Raw genomic sequence first — 15,940 nt, 5'->3', positions numbered from 1 at the left:
CAAAAAAACATAAGGGACAAAGAAAGATGGTGTATGCTGATTAAAGGAATAGAGCAACAAGCTATAATCATAAAAAACATGTATGCACCTAACAATACAACCTCAAAATATACAAAGAAACAACTTAAAATTTTTTCCAGGAGGAAAAATTTCCATGGATAAATCAAGTTATAGTTAAAAGATTTTAACCACATCTTTCAGAAATTGATAGATCAAGCAGACATAAATAAACATTGAAATTTTGAATAATTTACTTAATAAGCTCAAGCTATGAGGTATATACAGAACTCAGCACCCGAGGAATAGTTGAAAAATAACTTTCAGATTGAGCTATGTGAAGATGTCCATAGTCAACAATTTTTGGCCTATAAAAGTGGTAGTTTCATATTATTCAACATATACCTAATAGGTTGCTGAGGGGATTAAATTAGCTAATGTGTATAAAACAATAAGCACAATGTCTAATTTAGTCTCCTTTGGTCTTTAGTCTACTAAGAGAATACTTGCCTCAATTATTGGTTATCATAAATTAATTCAGTAAAACCCTACTGTAATTGGTAAGTGAGATGCAAAGAATTTGGCAATGTGAAATTGTAGGATCAGTTTTTTTGTAAGGTTAACAGCAAAATGGCCAGTGTGGAGCCAGCAGGTGAGGAATTCTGGGAGTCCAAGCTGCCATATCTAAATTTGGCCAGACAAAGCTGTGATTTGGTGCCACCTGGTGGTGGTGGTTGTCTCCAATTTAAATATTGTTGGGGACAATTCTGAGTCCAGAAGCAGCAGGACAGCATCAGTAATTCCAGAAATGTCCCCGTTAGTTGGTCAGATTCGGAGATTTACCTAGAATACTGAGGACCAGAGACTCACTCTTCACCCATCTCTTTTACTAAAACAAGTTTACATGCCTTTTCTTCACCTTCATGACTTTGGCCTCTACTCCAAGACCCCTAGCATAGAACTTTAGCCCCACCCCTGACTCTTCTTCCTGTCCTGTTCTCAAACCAAGGCTAGGCAGGGAATGGGAGCCAGTTGCCAATTCTGCACTATATCTAAAATTGTATTTTCGATGAATGCATCATGGGGTTTTACTGTGTTTACTGTGTTTATGAAGGATCCCCTGAATGCTTACAATGTAGTAGCACTATATATATATATTTTTATTTTATTTTAAGTATTCAGGGGATCCTTCATTTTTAAAGCATCTGATTACTGCAAGTGTTTCTGGTTGGCTATAAAAAGCCTTTATTAGGTTGAGACTAATTGAAATTCGGACAGGGGAAAAAAAGGAAGACATGAAAAGGGGGAAATTTTCATCTGGAGAATGTTAACCCTATTATATGAATGTCATGAAAATTTTAATTTACAGTTGCCTTTTGTGGATGATCTGTTACCCAACAGGCTGAGAACTTCTTAGTTTGGTTATTTCTTTGTTAAATATCTTGGTTTGGGGGACAGCTTTTCCTTCCTTACATAAACATATGGCCCTGCTCCAGTATTTTAGGTATGCTCCCTGAACACACCAAGAGAGCTGCTTGGAATCTGCGTGGAGGTGCAAGACTGTAAAAGGGGTAGCAGCCGGTTATTGGTTACATTTGTTTCTGTCCCCATCACTCTTCCTGGCATCCTTCCACTTGTGAGTTACAGCTGGGTCGCTAAAATGGAGTCAGAGATAGGCAGTCCGAGAGACCCACACTGCCCAGAGCAGTAGAGCTAGCTGTTTGAGATCAGGCTCCTCTTGGCTTGTGGTTGTCAAGAGGTCATGTCTGTCTTTGATGACATTGTCAAGCACCAAGCTGAGTGTCAAGAACTTCGGAAGATTTGGGGCACACACCAGCAAAGGCCTTAATCTGCCCACTACCTATTGTTCTGACCTTACCTCGTACTTCTGCCTGCCCTCTAACTTCAGGGCTCTCTGTTTTTCATTCAAAGGGGCTATTTATAGTTTTCCAAATATGGCCTGCAGCTTCCTGCCCAGCTGCTGTCCACCGTTTTGTCTGCTCAGAATGCCCTTCACCCAGCCTTTGTGGGTGAGAATCCTGCTCAGCCTTCCTGCAGCCTCCCAGGACAGCCCCTTCCTTCACGGAAGCTTCCTGAACCAGCTCTTCACTCGTGCCTCCTCTGGGCCTCCCCACTGCTGCCGCCTTCTGCCTTTTATTACAGTTCTTAGGGTTCACGGTTGATTTGTTGGGTAGACTGAAATCTCTGTGGGACAGAGACTTTATGTATCCATTTTTTTTCTTTTTAAGATTCTATTTTTAAGTAATCTCTACACCCAACATGGGGCTTGAACCCACAACCCCAAGATCAAGAGTTGCACATTCACCCGACTGAGCCAGCCAGGCACTCCTACTTACCCATTTTTTTAATTTCCCAAAGGACTCAAAGCTTTGCAGTTGTAGGTGTTCAATAAATATTTGTTTAATTGTGAAAGCTTTTGTCACATTAAAACCAGTCAGGCCATCTTCCAAAGAGTTCTCACCTTCTTCTGCCAACCACATGGGTGTGCAACCCTAATTTAGGTACTAAATGGCCTCCCCCACCTCTCTCTACAATTGATATCAGCCAAATTCTGTCCCTGCAAAAATTCTCTGGGAATATAGCCATGGGGAAAACACATTCACTTACTCCAGCCTAGACTAGAGATCCCTTTGGCAATGAAATAATTTACTTACTTACCTAATGTCAAGGCTGAATAAATGCAGTTTCCAGTTTCCACAAGTACAAAGTTTACTTACTCAAAGCTGGGATTGCAGCAAGCATCTTACAAAGAATTCACATGGCTACAGAAGCTGTACCTTTTGTGCCTAGTGTTATTAAATCATTGGATGTCAACTTGGATGTAACATATTTTATTAGAGATACCATTTGAAAACTTCAGGATCTCCAGAAAGAGAGTCAGGAAATACCAAATGGTTGAATCTTAGAGAATCACAACATAGGTGCTCTATCTGTCCCAAAACTTATTATGAGTTTCTCCCTGCCACCTATGGCACTTATTTCTACTGATGCTAATACTTTTCTTTTAAAAAAATGATTTGAATTTTTTTTTTTAAGTTTATTGTGAGACAGGGAGAAAGCGCTAGTGGGAGAGGGGCACAGAGGAAAAGAGAGAGAATCCCAAGCATGCTCAGCACTGTTAATGCAGAGCCCAATGTGGGGCTCAAACTCACACACCATGAGATCATGACCTGAGCTGAAGTTGGACATTTAAACAACTGAGCCACCCAGGTGCCCCAGCTGTTTTGAATTTTATTGAAGAAAGGTAACCTCAGAACTTCTCCAATTTCTTTTTTTTTAATGTTCATTTATTTATTTTGAGAGAGAGTGTATAAAAGGGGGAAGGGCAGAGAGAGAGAGAGAGAGATTGAGGATCTGTGCTGTCAGTACAGAGCCTGATACAGAGCTCAAACCCACGAACTGTAAGATCATGACCTGAGCCAAAGTTGGACTCTCAACCATCTGAGCCACACAGGCATCCCAAGCCTCTCTAATTTCTTTTTTTTTTTAATTTTTTTTTCAACGTTTATTTATTTTTGGGACAGAGAGAGACAGAGCATGAACGGGCGAGGGGCAGAGAGAGAGGGAGACACAGAATCGGAAACAGGCTCCAGGCTCCGAGCCATCAGCCCAGAGCCCGACGCGGGGCTCGAACTCCCGGACCGCGAGATCGTGACCTGGCTGAAGTCGGATGCTTAACCGACTGCGCCACCCAGGCGCCCCAAGCCTCTCTAATTTCTAATAAGACATTCAGAGGGAAGCAGGTAATGTAGATTATTGGATTTCTCTGGTACCTTTTCCATTAAATTCACACATGCCAGTTCCAAAGGGCAATTATTCTTCTTTGCTCCATGCTGATTACATAGGTCAGGAGGGTAATAAGGTAGTTTATGTGAAGGATTTCCATCGGGTGTATTTCTAATATTCTTGCCCTACTCCTGACCACTCAAATCCGTATCACCGTGAGACCAGCATCTCTCATCTTCTCCCACCACTGAAGAAAATGATGAAACAAAGGTGATTTGAGTCTGAACTTTCTGCTCCCACATTTATCATCTTCCCAGAGAACAAGGGTTGTATTGCTTTAGTCTTTTAAACCAGTAATGGCTCAGTAATAATGTTAGTCCTTTAAGCCAATGACGGCTCAGTACTAACTAGAATCATGTGTTTACTATTAACTCAATGGAGGGCGCCTGGGTGGCTCGGTCAGTTGAGCGTCCCACTTCAGCTCAGGCCATGGTCTCATGGCTCGTGAGTTTGAGCACCACATCAGGGTCTGTGCTGACAGCTCAGGGCCTGCAGCCTGTTTTGGATTCTGTGTCTCCCTCTCTCTCTGTCCCTACCCCACTTGCATTCTGTCTCTCAAAAATAAATGTTGAAAAAAAATTTAATTCAATGGACAAGCCTTCAAGGTATTATGTTTTTTTTTTTATAATTAAAAAAATTTTTTTTTAATTTGTTTATTTTTGACAGAGATAGAGTGTGAGCATGAGCTGGGGAGGGGCAGAGACGGAGGCACAGAATCCAAAGCAAGCTCCAGGCTCCGAGCTGTCAGCACAGAGTCTGACATGGGGCTCGAACTTGGGAATGGCAAGATCATGACCTGGGCCGAAGTGGGACGCTTAACCAACTGAGCCACCCAGGCGCCCCTATTATGTATTTTTTCAAACACCTTATTATTGAATTCAGAAATTGCCCATGGAAGAATCAGGAAAACAAGGTACTATACTGATAAAAATAAATGTTACATTATAATATATTATTAAGAATACACCGTGTTAGACACTTATATTTTACTGTGAAAAATGGAATCTGATTAATTGGCTGAATTGGGATTTCCTTCTTAAAAGATTTTCCTAGTGCTTCCCTAGAATCCATGGACAGAAATTCTGGAGTTGCTTTGTAGATAACCTCAAATCAAATTTGTTCGGCAAGATAATGTTTTTGAGATATTAATCTATATTTTTATTCTCCTGGTATTTCCCTCTTTCTCTTCCCTGCCTCCAAGCAGAAATTCCTGTCTGGGTTTATTGTCTTGGTGAAGGCACGAGATGGAGCAGAAAGCTGAAATCACCCTCCAGCTTTTGCTTCTAAAATCTTAAGCCCCAATAAGGAGAAGATTCGAGCCATAGGCAAAATGTCTTAAGCAGAAGCAGGAGGGTCCTGAACAGGGCGGTGGGGAGGGGCAGGGCTGGCACGTGAGCTTTCCAGCAAGCTGTCTGGGAGGCAGGCCTGTCCCTTGAGAAGATGCGGACGTGGGCCATGGCCGCAAACTAAAGGCCTGTGGGCTAGATCTGACTTTGGCCGCGTGAATTTCAGTCATTCACATTAACAATCTTGGCCATTTCACATAAGATTCCAGGTTCAGGTTTCTCATAAGTAATTGGCACATTTGGCTACACTGGATTCAGTCTCTCGTGGCATCAAATGGCTGCCTGCCTTAGATAAGGAATGAACGCTCTAGGTTGTCAGAGTCCCCAGCAGTCCTTTCCTTATCCGTACTCCAAGGGTTGCTCATCATAACGCTTTGCACTGCTGTGTTCCAGACAATAGAGGATGTTCCTCTTTACCCAAGATTTCTTTCCATAAATGGAGAAACAAAAGATAGAATAAAGAGAGCTCACGGCGTTGAAAGAAACAGGGGAGCTAGTGCACTTCTTGGTAGAGGCGAAGATGTTCTTCTGTGTTGAATAGGCAGTTCACCGGCTTCACTCATGAATTCTCCTTGCTGCTTCCTGTAGGCATTTGCATCACGTATCCCTGTTCTAGGCAGCCTTGCAGAGAGATGACCATGTCCCTGGTTGGACATGACAGAGCCACTGCCTGCAGGGCATGGTGAGCAGAATGATGGATGGCTTGGCAAGAACCGAAGTGGGCAAATGCCTGGAGGGCAGAGGTCCTTGGATGCCAGCTGAGGGTGGGGACGACTCCAAAAGGATGGGGCTTAAAATAGAAAGTAAATTATAAACATAGCTATTTCAAACACACAAATGTATGGGCTGAGATTTGCACGCAATACCTTTATTACCTCACGGGCTTGGTTATTTAGCTCAGGGCTCTGGTGGCACCAGGGTGCACACATGATAGAGGCTGCCGGAAGCTGGCTTGGAGATAGCAGGACGCCTTGTTCTTTTCCTTGTGGATGGGACAAGGAGAATGAGCATCAGAATCGTGGTTGGGGGACCATCACATGTTTTAAAATTATATGATGGTATCTCTTTCCCTTTCTGTGTGGAGTTTGGATTTGAAATGGGGTTCTATAGTGTCTTCCAGACAGCATTCAGGCTGGTCACGTGAACCTCTGTGTTTTTGCTGCTAAACTCGAAATGTGTTTTTCAAAACCCCAACTGTTATGTGCCTGGGCTAGTTACCTCAACAGTTCACTTACCTCATTTATGACCAATAAAAATAACCGCTGTCTTTGATTGAGGTAACTTCAGGGCTACACGTAACCGCCTTGTTTATAACCACCCTGTACGGTGGGGTTGCCCCGTGCCGTGAATAAGGAAACGGAAGCTAAAATCGTAAGCAAGCTTCCAAAATCTCACACTTAGAACATGTTGGAGTCTGGATTCAAATCCAGGTCTGTCTGACTTTATAAGCTCTGCACTCTACAGCCAGCAAGTGCAACAGCATTTTTTACCACTTGCTACTTGCAGGGCAATAATCGGACCGGAGGGATGGAAATATGAATGCAATGGCCAAGTCTCCAAGGAACAGCAAAATTAAATTAGGCGCATTTTTTAGAAGTAAAAGGGAAGGCACGTTCCTACAGTGACAGAAGTTTTGCAAGAATGCTTGGACTTGGGCTGTAGCAGAGGAAGCCACCTTGTCAGCAGAACATTCACTCTGGGACCCAGTACTTCTGGGATGCTAGGACTGAGACCAGGTAAGCATGCTACTCTTTTCCCCACCTTTTATGAGTTGAACAGTACCCCGCAAAAGATATTGAAATCCTTACCTTCGATATCTGCGAATGTGACCATACTTGGAAGTAGGGTCTTTGCAGATGATCAAGTTGAGGTGAGGCCATTAGAATGACTCTAATCCAATATGACTGGTGTCCTTATAGAAAGGAGAACTTTGGACACAGAGGGAGACACATACAGAGGGAAGACAATGTGAAGACATAGGGAGAATGCCATCTACAAGCCAAGGAAAACCTAAGGCTGTCAGAAACTGGGAGAAAGGCCTGGAACAGATGTTTGCTCATAACCCTCAGAAAGAACCAACCTGGCTGACACCTTGATTTTGGACTTCTTGATTCCAGAATTGTGGGATAATACATTTCTGATGTTCTAAGCCACCCACTTTGTTACAGCAGCCATAGGAAAGAAAAACACCACCCAAACCTGTATGTTTTTTATTTATTTTATTTCTTTTTTAATGTTTATTTTTAAGAGAGAGAGAGAGAGAGAGAGAGAGAGAGAGAGACAGAATGTGAGGCAGAGAGAGAAGGAGACAGAACCTGAAGCAGGCTCCAGGCTCTGAGCTGTCAGCACAGAGCCCAAGGTGGGCTCGAACCCACGAGCCGTGAGATCATGACCTGAGCCAAAGTCAGACACCTAACTGACTGAGCTACCCAGGCACCCTGTAAACCTGTATACTTTTTAAAAGAGAAGATTCAGTTGTGTGGCTTTGTCATCATCCGCTTCAGAGACCTTCTACTGAGCAGATCTGGGATCAAGCCAGGAAGGCTTGGCATTGTCCACATGCAGCCTTAAACCCACTTGTTGAGCCTCAGCCTCTAGTCCAGTCAGCTGGAATGTCCAGTGCCTGTGTCAGAGTCACAGCGGGGAAGAGCCACTTGAGATACTTAACTGCAGAAGGTAACAGGAGGTATGACACACATTCTGAAACGTCACGGAGTCCAGTACAAGAGTATCATGGAAGACACGAATAACAGTACAGTCAAGTAATACCAGTTAGGGGGCACCTGGATGGCTCAGTCGGTTAGGCGTCCGACTTCTGCTCAGGTCACAATCTCGTGGTTCGTGAGTTCGAGCCCCGCACTGGGCTCTGCACTGCTGGTGTAGAGCCTGCTTGGGATTCTCTCCCCCCCACTCTCTCTGCCCCCCTCCCCACTTGTGTGCTCTCTATCTCTCAAAATAAATAAATAAACTTAAAAAAGTAAAAGCAATACCAGTTAGGCTGAGATAAGGTCTGTCTGCCAAAGAGCTTTAAGTGGGAGCATAGACCTGGGTGTTACTACCTCTGGTGGCAAAGGAGGTGGTGAAAACACAACAGGGGAGGTTTTGAAGGAAGAACAGGTGTTGGGAAGGGGACTATAAAAGCCTCAAAAGAGGAGGCAGAAATGCCCAGCCTGAGCAGGAAAGGAGTGCTTCCACACTCCTATGTGTCTTAGCGTGGACTGGAATTTTCTGAAAGAAAAAGATTAAATTCTATTCTGGTCAGCATTGTTTTTGTTTTGAACACTGAACTGTGAAATAACTAGACTTAACCGGGCAACAGCAGAAAAACTAGTATTTAGCATATAATGCAGGTCATGCCAATTGCTAGTTATGCATCTGGAGCCTGGCACAGTGCCTGGCACATAGTAGGCCTGCAAGAACTCTCTGTTAAATGAAAGAATGAGTTACAAACCACGCGGTCTCTCTGGACTTTATCTTTTTTCGTCTATTTAAAAATGGGATGGATTGGTATGAGGAGGTGATATACCTGTCCCATCTCAGATCTGTGATCAAAGGTAAACAGGGTGACAAAATGTGAAAACACTCTTGTTATGGGCTACATGTTTATGTCCCTCACAAATCCATACGTTGAGGGTGAGCCCTAATCCCCAGTGTAACAGTATTTGGAGACGGGGCCTTTGAGAGGTAATGAGGGTTAGATGAGGTCATAAGGGTGGGGCCCTCAGGATGGGATCAGTGCCCTCATTAGAAGAGATCCCTAGGAGGTTTGCTCCTTTTCTATCCGCCTTGTGAGGACACAGCAGGGAGGTGGCTGCCTGCAAATCAGGAAGACCGCTCTCACCAGAACCAACCATGCTGGTGTCCCGATCTCAGACTTCCAATCTCCAAAACTGTGAGAAAGCAGATTTCTGTTTTTTAAGCCCCCTAGTGTCTGGTATTTTGTTATGGTGGCCTGAGCTGACTAAGACAACAATGGAAGGCACTTTATGGCTGTGGTATTATTCCAGAATTGGGGTGGTGGGTGGATGGAACAGATAGGGGGTGTGGGCATGGGGGTGGGGTTCTGGCTTGTGGCCCAGATTCTACCACGAATTAGCTGCTTGCCTCTGGGCTCTTCCTTTATAACAACCAGCATGGGTGGTACAGGGACAGTTCTAGGAGGCACCATTCATGTAGACTAGGACCCATTTTGCCTCTAAGGTTTGACTCGATCTCAGCAAACATTTGTTGAGCATCGACTGTGTCTCAGGCACAGAGCCAGGTATTTGGAGACAGTGTTTGAATTGAACATGGTCTTGCCCTCCAGGAGTTTATGGAAAGGTAATTCCAGTTTCCCGTGAGCAGGTTCTGTGTGTTCGTCAGCGCAGGCTGCCCTAACAAGACATCATAGACATGGGAGCTTAAACCACGGACATTTATCTTTCCCAATTCTGGATGCCAGCAGTCCAGATCAGGGTGCAGCAGCATTGGTTTGTCCTAAGGCCCCTCCCCTTGGCTTGCAGATTGCCACCTTCTTTTTGTGTCCCCATACAGCCTTTTCTCTGTGCATCGCTGACTCTCCCTCTTCTTTTAAGAATAGCAGTCAATCTGGGGCACCTGGGTGGCGCAGGCAGTTAAGCGTCCGACTTCAGCCAGGTCACGATCTCGCCGTCCGTGAGTTCGAGCCCCGCGTCGGGCTCTGGGCTGATGGCTCGGAGCCTGGAGCCTGTTTCCGATTCTGTGTCTCCCTCTCTCTCTCTGCCCCTCCCCCGTTCATGCTCTGTCTCTCTCTGTCCCAAAAAAATAAATAAACGTTTAAAAAAAAAAATTAAAAAAAAAGAATAGCAGTCAATGGACCGAGGCCCACCTCGTTTAACATTAATCACCTCTTTAGAGATTCTATCTCTAAATACAGTCACTTTCTGGGGTACACTGGGGGTTAGGACTTCAGCACATGGATTTGGGGTGGGGGGGAGCAGTTAGGGTTGAGTTCCTAACAGCTTCTGTGACAGAGAAAGAAAAGGTGCCATGGAAGTCAGTACAGAGCAGGGGCCTTTAGCCCAGACTTGGAATCCAGAAGGCCTCTCTAGGAGATCTACTCTGCATAAGACTGAAGGTTGAGGCTGGAGGCAGGGGCTGCTCCTCTGAATAAATGCAGTTGGTGAAACACAAACCTTGTATATTTCACTCTTTGGTGACCTCTGACTTAAAAAAAAATTTTTTTTAATGTTTATTTTTTAGGGATAGAGAAAGGGGGGGGGGGAGGAGCAGAGAGAGAGAGGGAGACACAGAATCAGAAGCAGGCTCCAGGCCTGACATGGGGCTCGAACTCAAGAGGTGTAAGATCCTGACCTGAGCTGAAGTCGAATGCTTAACTGACTGAGCCACCCAGGCGCCCCTGACCTCTCTGACTTTTTAAAAATCTGTTTGGCTTTTGGTAGGAATAACAAAGAGGAACCTGAAACTGTAGTTCCAGAGGCCAGTGGACCTTGGGCAAGCCACCTTTCCTTTTTGCCTCAGCTTCTCTATTGGTAGAATCAAGCAGTCAACATTGGTTATTTCTCAGACCTTAATGTGCCATGATTCAAGGGAAATCCTTAGATGTATTCAGTTACTTCTCTAAAATGCTGGGTTGACAATTCAGAGGCTTAGGGAAACGGAGCCATGTGTTCTATAGCCAAATGCCGTATTTACTTTTGGAGCATTATTATTATGATCTTTTTTTTTTTTTAATTTGTTTTTAACGTTTATTTATTTTTGAGACAGAGAGAGACAGAGCATGAACAGGGGAGGGGCAGAGAGAGAGGGAGACACAGAATCCGAAACAGGCTCCAGGCTCTGAGCTGTCAGCACAGAGCCTGACGCAGGGCTCGAACTCACGGACCGTGAGATCATGACCTGAGCCGAAGTCGGACGCTTAATGGACCAAGCCACCCAGGCACCCCTATGATCTTTTTTTTCATAAGAACACGTGGATGAAGGGGAGCCCGGTGACAGGAGTAAATCCAGACTTTCACACCAGCTCTGCAGGACTCACAGATACTCCAGGGTGACTTTTGCTCTGTAGGCCATCGTGACGACTCAGGTTTTAGTCTGTGGGAGGGAGAAAGAGCTACAAAAGCAATAGATGCTCAATAACGGGGAAAAAAATAAAATCCAACATGACACAAAGGTATCATGTGAAAAAGTAAACATCCCTCTCCTCCCTACCATCCTCTACCTCAGGGGAAACCACTGTTACCCCTGTGTCTTCCAGGACTTTTCTATTTACGCTGAAATATATGTACGTGTTTTTCTTTTTCTTACAAAAATTGGATTACGTTATGTTATGTAGTAGGGGCACAGGGATACAAGAACACCTGGCTCCGGGGGCTCCCAAACAGACCAGGTCCGGCCCCTCGCTGCTGACAAAATTCAAAGGCAGAGAAACTAGCAGTGGTGAAACAAGAGGAATTTATTTCTGTGAGGCCAACGCCGGGAAGACAGTGGACTGCACCCCAAAGACCGTCTCCAACGTGCTGAAAATACTTCCAGGTTTACAGAAGGAAAATGTGGGGCAAAGGTGTGCGGGTACTGTAGGCAGGAAGTGAAGGTCAAATCGATCATTGTCCTGGAGCAATCACGGGTGGGGTCTTGTAGGCTCCGGGCAGCCCTTTTTGCTTCAGGCGATAATTTCAGTTCTCTTCCCGGGATGCTTTGCCCTCAGGGTCTGCTACCTGAGCCGGAGACAAACTGGGAAGAACCCAGCTGGGAAGTCTCCGGTCAAAATGGAGGCAGCCGAAGTCCTCTTTCAAATAGATCTCTAATTTTCTTCTACTCACTAAGTATGGCAAAGACATTCTTCTGTACCCATAAGAAAGAGTACTTTTCCTCTTTCTAAAGCCTACAGAGTATGCCATAGCATGTGTCATTCATTTAGCAACTTTTCAAATTCTCTCCCATTTTCTTGCTAACATGAATGATCCTGCAATGAACATCCTTGTAAATGTAGCTTTGGTTGAGTGTTTCCCCAGGGAAAGTGGAATCACTGGATCTCGAGTTCATTTCTATGAGGTGTTTCATTGTACAGAAAATATTTTAGGTCAAATAAGACAAAAAAAAAAAAAGCGTGTGTGTATACCATTTCATTTAAAGAATCTTTTGACCCACAGCATAAAATAATTTCTTAAAACTTGGCTGGTTACTAGAGTAGTATGTCTCCTTTTTCTTCTTTTTTTAATGGGTTCTGATTGGCTGGGAAACCAGCCTCGCCTAGTTCCTTGCTTCCTGCCTGTTGCTGCATCTGTATGATCAGTGTGGGGACTCTTGACTGCAAGCCCTTGGGCAGCCCTCTGGGCGCGGGGGCCCTGGTGGCTGCAACGCCTCCAGCCAGCACTCTGGGCTGAGAATGAGCTATAGTTCGGATTGGCATTTGTTTTCTCAAGGGCTTGAAACTGAGAGTGGGATCGCAGCAATTTTCACTCTCCCTAACATTTCTTCTCGCAGAATCCTATTGTGCAAGCCAGATATTCAACTAAAATCAGATACTAATGGCTGTGTTGGGTCCTTAAAATCTCAAGCCGCTATAAATTATTAAATAGTTCTTCAACACCGAAGGAGAACTGCCCAGCACAAATTCTCTGCAGCTTTTTCATTCAAAACTTATTTTTTACCTCCACATTGGGTCATTTACTGGTTCCGGATTCCACTAAAAGTAGTTCCCCTCCCCCCAACATCCCTTCCCCTCCCCACCCTGCCCCCAGAATACAAGGGGTTAAACTTAACTCCCCAGGCTTAATTTCCCAAACAAAAGCCAGTTTTGCAAGTTATTTTTCAAGGTGTGTCTTTCCACAAGTTCTATTTAATAAAGTTAATACATGTTCCTGCTTCCTTTCTTTTTTTCCTTCTTTTTTGTTGTCAGTATTCACGGAATCTGGATCTGTCAGCTACTTCTGTTTGAAGTTGAAGAATTGGCAAAATTATACATCCAGCAGGCAAGAAATAAAGTGGAAATGTCTCACAAGTAACAGTGAAATCTGTTGCGTTGTTTTAAGACTTAACTACTGAGGGAAAAAAAAAAAGCCCTACTAAATATTGTCTTGGCAACTATAAATATATTTTAGCGATGATAAAAACCTTTAGAATAACAGTTCAAAGATATCTGAAACCTAATGCCTGTCTGTCTGCCACTCTTAATTATATATATTTACATTGTATATATATCCCATTCTTCATTAAATGCTGTGCAATTTTCCATTTGAGTTTTTACAGTTAGTGCTTTATGTGAATCCTTTATATGGCTAACTAGTCAATTCCCCCCTGCTGCATTTTACTCAGGTAAAATTGGAAATGAGTTCATTAGATCAATTGCAACAGCTTTAATTTGAAATCTTGAGAAATGCATTTCTAATTAAGAAATTTCCAATCAAGCAGAAAGCTAAAACTCAGGGTCCCCCCCCCCCCCCGGCCAGGTCTTTATACACATCCCTATGAACCATGAACAGTCTCCCACTGATTTCTTAGTGTTGTGTTAGGCAGGTATTGTATTATTTATCCTCATTCCTCTACCCATCTTACTCCATGTTTATTCACATTTTTTTCCCAGAAGGCATTACTTTTATCCAGCAGCACTTTCAGACATCATTTTTTTCCCCAGACCTATTATTTTTTATAGGCTCCAAAGTACATTTGAGATACAACTATTCCAATGCAGTGGCTGTTTTCACCTTTATGTACTATTTTCCCTTACTCCTTATGAAACAAGACAAAAAGAACCTATAAAACCATTTGAAGGTAGGTAATTTCCTGGATAGCAATGATTTCCATTTCTGTTAATAATTTGGAATGAACAGCGTACTTTGTTAAATAGATTGATCCAGTTATGCAAATTAAGATGCATGACTTACAATAATACTCAAGGTCACTTTGTCCTTCCCTAAGAGATGTTTTAAAAAGCTCAGGTAAGCATGCTGCTTGCCTTAGATGCTATTTATTAATAAAATTATATTTGACAAAATCTCTGGTTTCAAATATAACCAAAAATGTTGGTTTCTATTATTTCATTTCTATGGTTTTATTGAATTTCTCTTTAAATACCTGAATTGTTACTGTGAAGGGCTGGCTAGGATATAGATTTTCACAATACATATTTCATCTAGTCCCCTTGGTAAAAATATAACAAGGTCATTTTACGTTTTTAAACCACTTCTGTAAAGTGGTTTAAAAATGCAAAGTGAGCTTAAATGCTACTCTTAACTCTTCCTAACTCTTCTACTGGGAAATCCTAGAAAACTGAACTAATGAAATGCAATTTATACTCTTTAAATTCTAATTATAACTGTCACATTAAATTGAAGGTGAAACCAAAACTGCTGTATCTCTTAAGTGAGTCAAGAGATGCACTGTATCATACGTGTTATTTAATGTGTGAGTGTAAAAGTCAAGTTCCCGGCAGAAATCGAGGTGCCTCCATTCGGTCTTCTGGGAATGTATAAATTAACCATTCTGCCCCAAGCGGTCCTCCTCCCTTCCTCCCTCCGCCCTATTTTAAATGTAGATAGGGCGTCTCAAGTCTTTTGAATTTGAAGGGCTGCTATCTCGGCCCCATTCTTTTCATCATCCTGTTTTGAATGACACTGAGCACGTATGGATTCTTTTATAAAAGCACCCCCTGGATGCAGGGCTCAGTTCTCCCGGAGGCTTGCTAATTTTGCATAGCAATTAGTACTGACTTCTCAAAATGGGCTATCCAAATACAGCTCCAGAATGTTCCACGTAGTTCCTCAAAGGTCTTGGATAACCCTGTGCCTTTAGATTTCAAATCCGAAGGGAAGGAACTTGCATAATTACTAAATTCCCAACTGGAGTGGTCCGGAGGAGGATACGGTAATCCAAAACTATACGTTAATTCAAACCCTCCCGGCGACTGGCCAGCAAGGAGCCAGCATATGCCTTCTTTTAAAATCTATTCTACCTATTCACTGACCGCGCAGGGCTGGGCCACATGGTCCTCTCTTGCAGCCAGTCAGCTGTGAGCAGCAGATGGGATCATTTGCATTTTTCTTTTTATATTTACTCCGACCGGCAAATTAAAGGATTAAAAAAAAAAAAAAACTACATTCTCATCGTTTGCCTAAAATATAATCGTGGTTTAACTGTTGGATTGGGCTTCCCTGACCCTCACGCCACACCCCTTCAAGTCGCTAAGACTTAAGAAAATACTCGAGGGGTAGGCTTCGTATTAATCAACTTGGAATCTACAGTCCGGGAGTCAGAAGGAGAAAGAATCCGCCCTTATTGAATTGGTGACTCGTGTTTTTCTATTTTAAGCGCCCGGCGCAGATATCCCGTGGCTTGTGGGTCTGCGAGCGCGCGCACTTCTGAAATCTCTCGCTCCGTAGCCTCAAACCTCAAAACTTCGGGTTACAAGTAGAAGGCAGATTTTCAGCACAGGCTTACAACAGAGGGCGGCCACCCTGCTGGGGGAGTGGCCAGAGCCAGCGTTTCCCAGCGCCCGAGTCGCTCTCCCGCGCCCCGCCTGACTCCATGCCGGCTCCGCGGGGCCTCGGGGGCCACCCGGGTCCCGGCGCCCCGAGGTCTTTGTGCGGATCGCGGCGCGGGAACACCCGCCCAGGGGGCCAGGGCCACGATCGGGATGCCAAAAACTCGGGAGAGACGCGGGCGCCAAGGGAGGAGACGACCCGCAGAGTCGCCGTCCCGCAGAGAGAAAAAAAAAAAAAAAGTCGAAAAAGAGGCTTTTCAGGTCAAACTCCTCGGGTTTGAGCAACCACGTTTTAGAGCAATGACTCGCGGGGGGAGAACACACGGTGTGC

General features: G+C 44.0%; 1 protein-coding gene across 5 annotated transcripts in view; it reads left to right on the top strand.

The window, feature by feature from the left end:
• PDSS2 (decaprenyl diphosphate synthase subunit 2) overlaps positions 1–13,364 on the top strand; it is a 292,097-nt gene extending 278,733 nt beyond the window's left edge. For 2 of the 5 annotated variants that reach the window (XR_005789939.1, XR_005789936.1), the window contains 2 exons: positions 6,657–6,886; positions 11,096–13,362. The gene's annotated coding sequence lies outside the window, so the exon portion shown is untranslated. Of the gene's footprint in view, positions 1–6,656; positions 6,887–11,095 lie in introns of all 5 variants that reach the window. The other 3 variants (XR_005789937.1, XR_005789940.1, XR_005789938.1) reach the window with 3 other exon arrangements.
• Positions 13,365–15,940: the final 2,576 nt, after the last annotated feature.

This window comes from Herpailurus yagouaroundi, unplaced genomic scaffold, assembly GCF_014898765.1.
Source record: "Herpailurus yagouaroundi ecotype Mexico unplaced genomic scaffold, PumYag 139, whole genome shotgun sequence".
Lineage (NCBI taxonomy): Eukaryota > Metazoa > Chordata > Mammalia > Carnivora > Felidae > Herpailurus > Herpailurus yagouaroundi.
The sequence above is the reverse complement of the archived record's forward strand: the minus strand, read 5'-3'. Positions and strand labels throughout refer to the sequence as shown.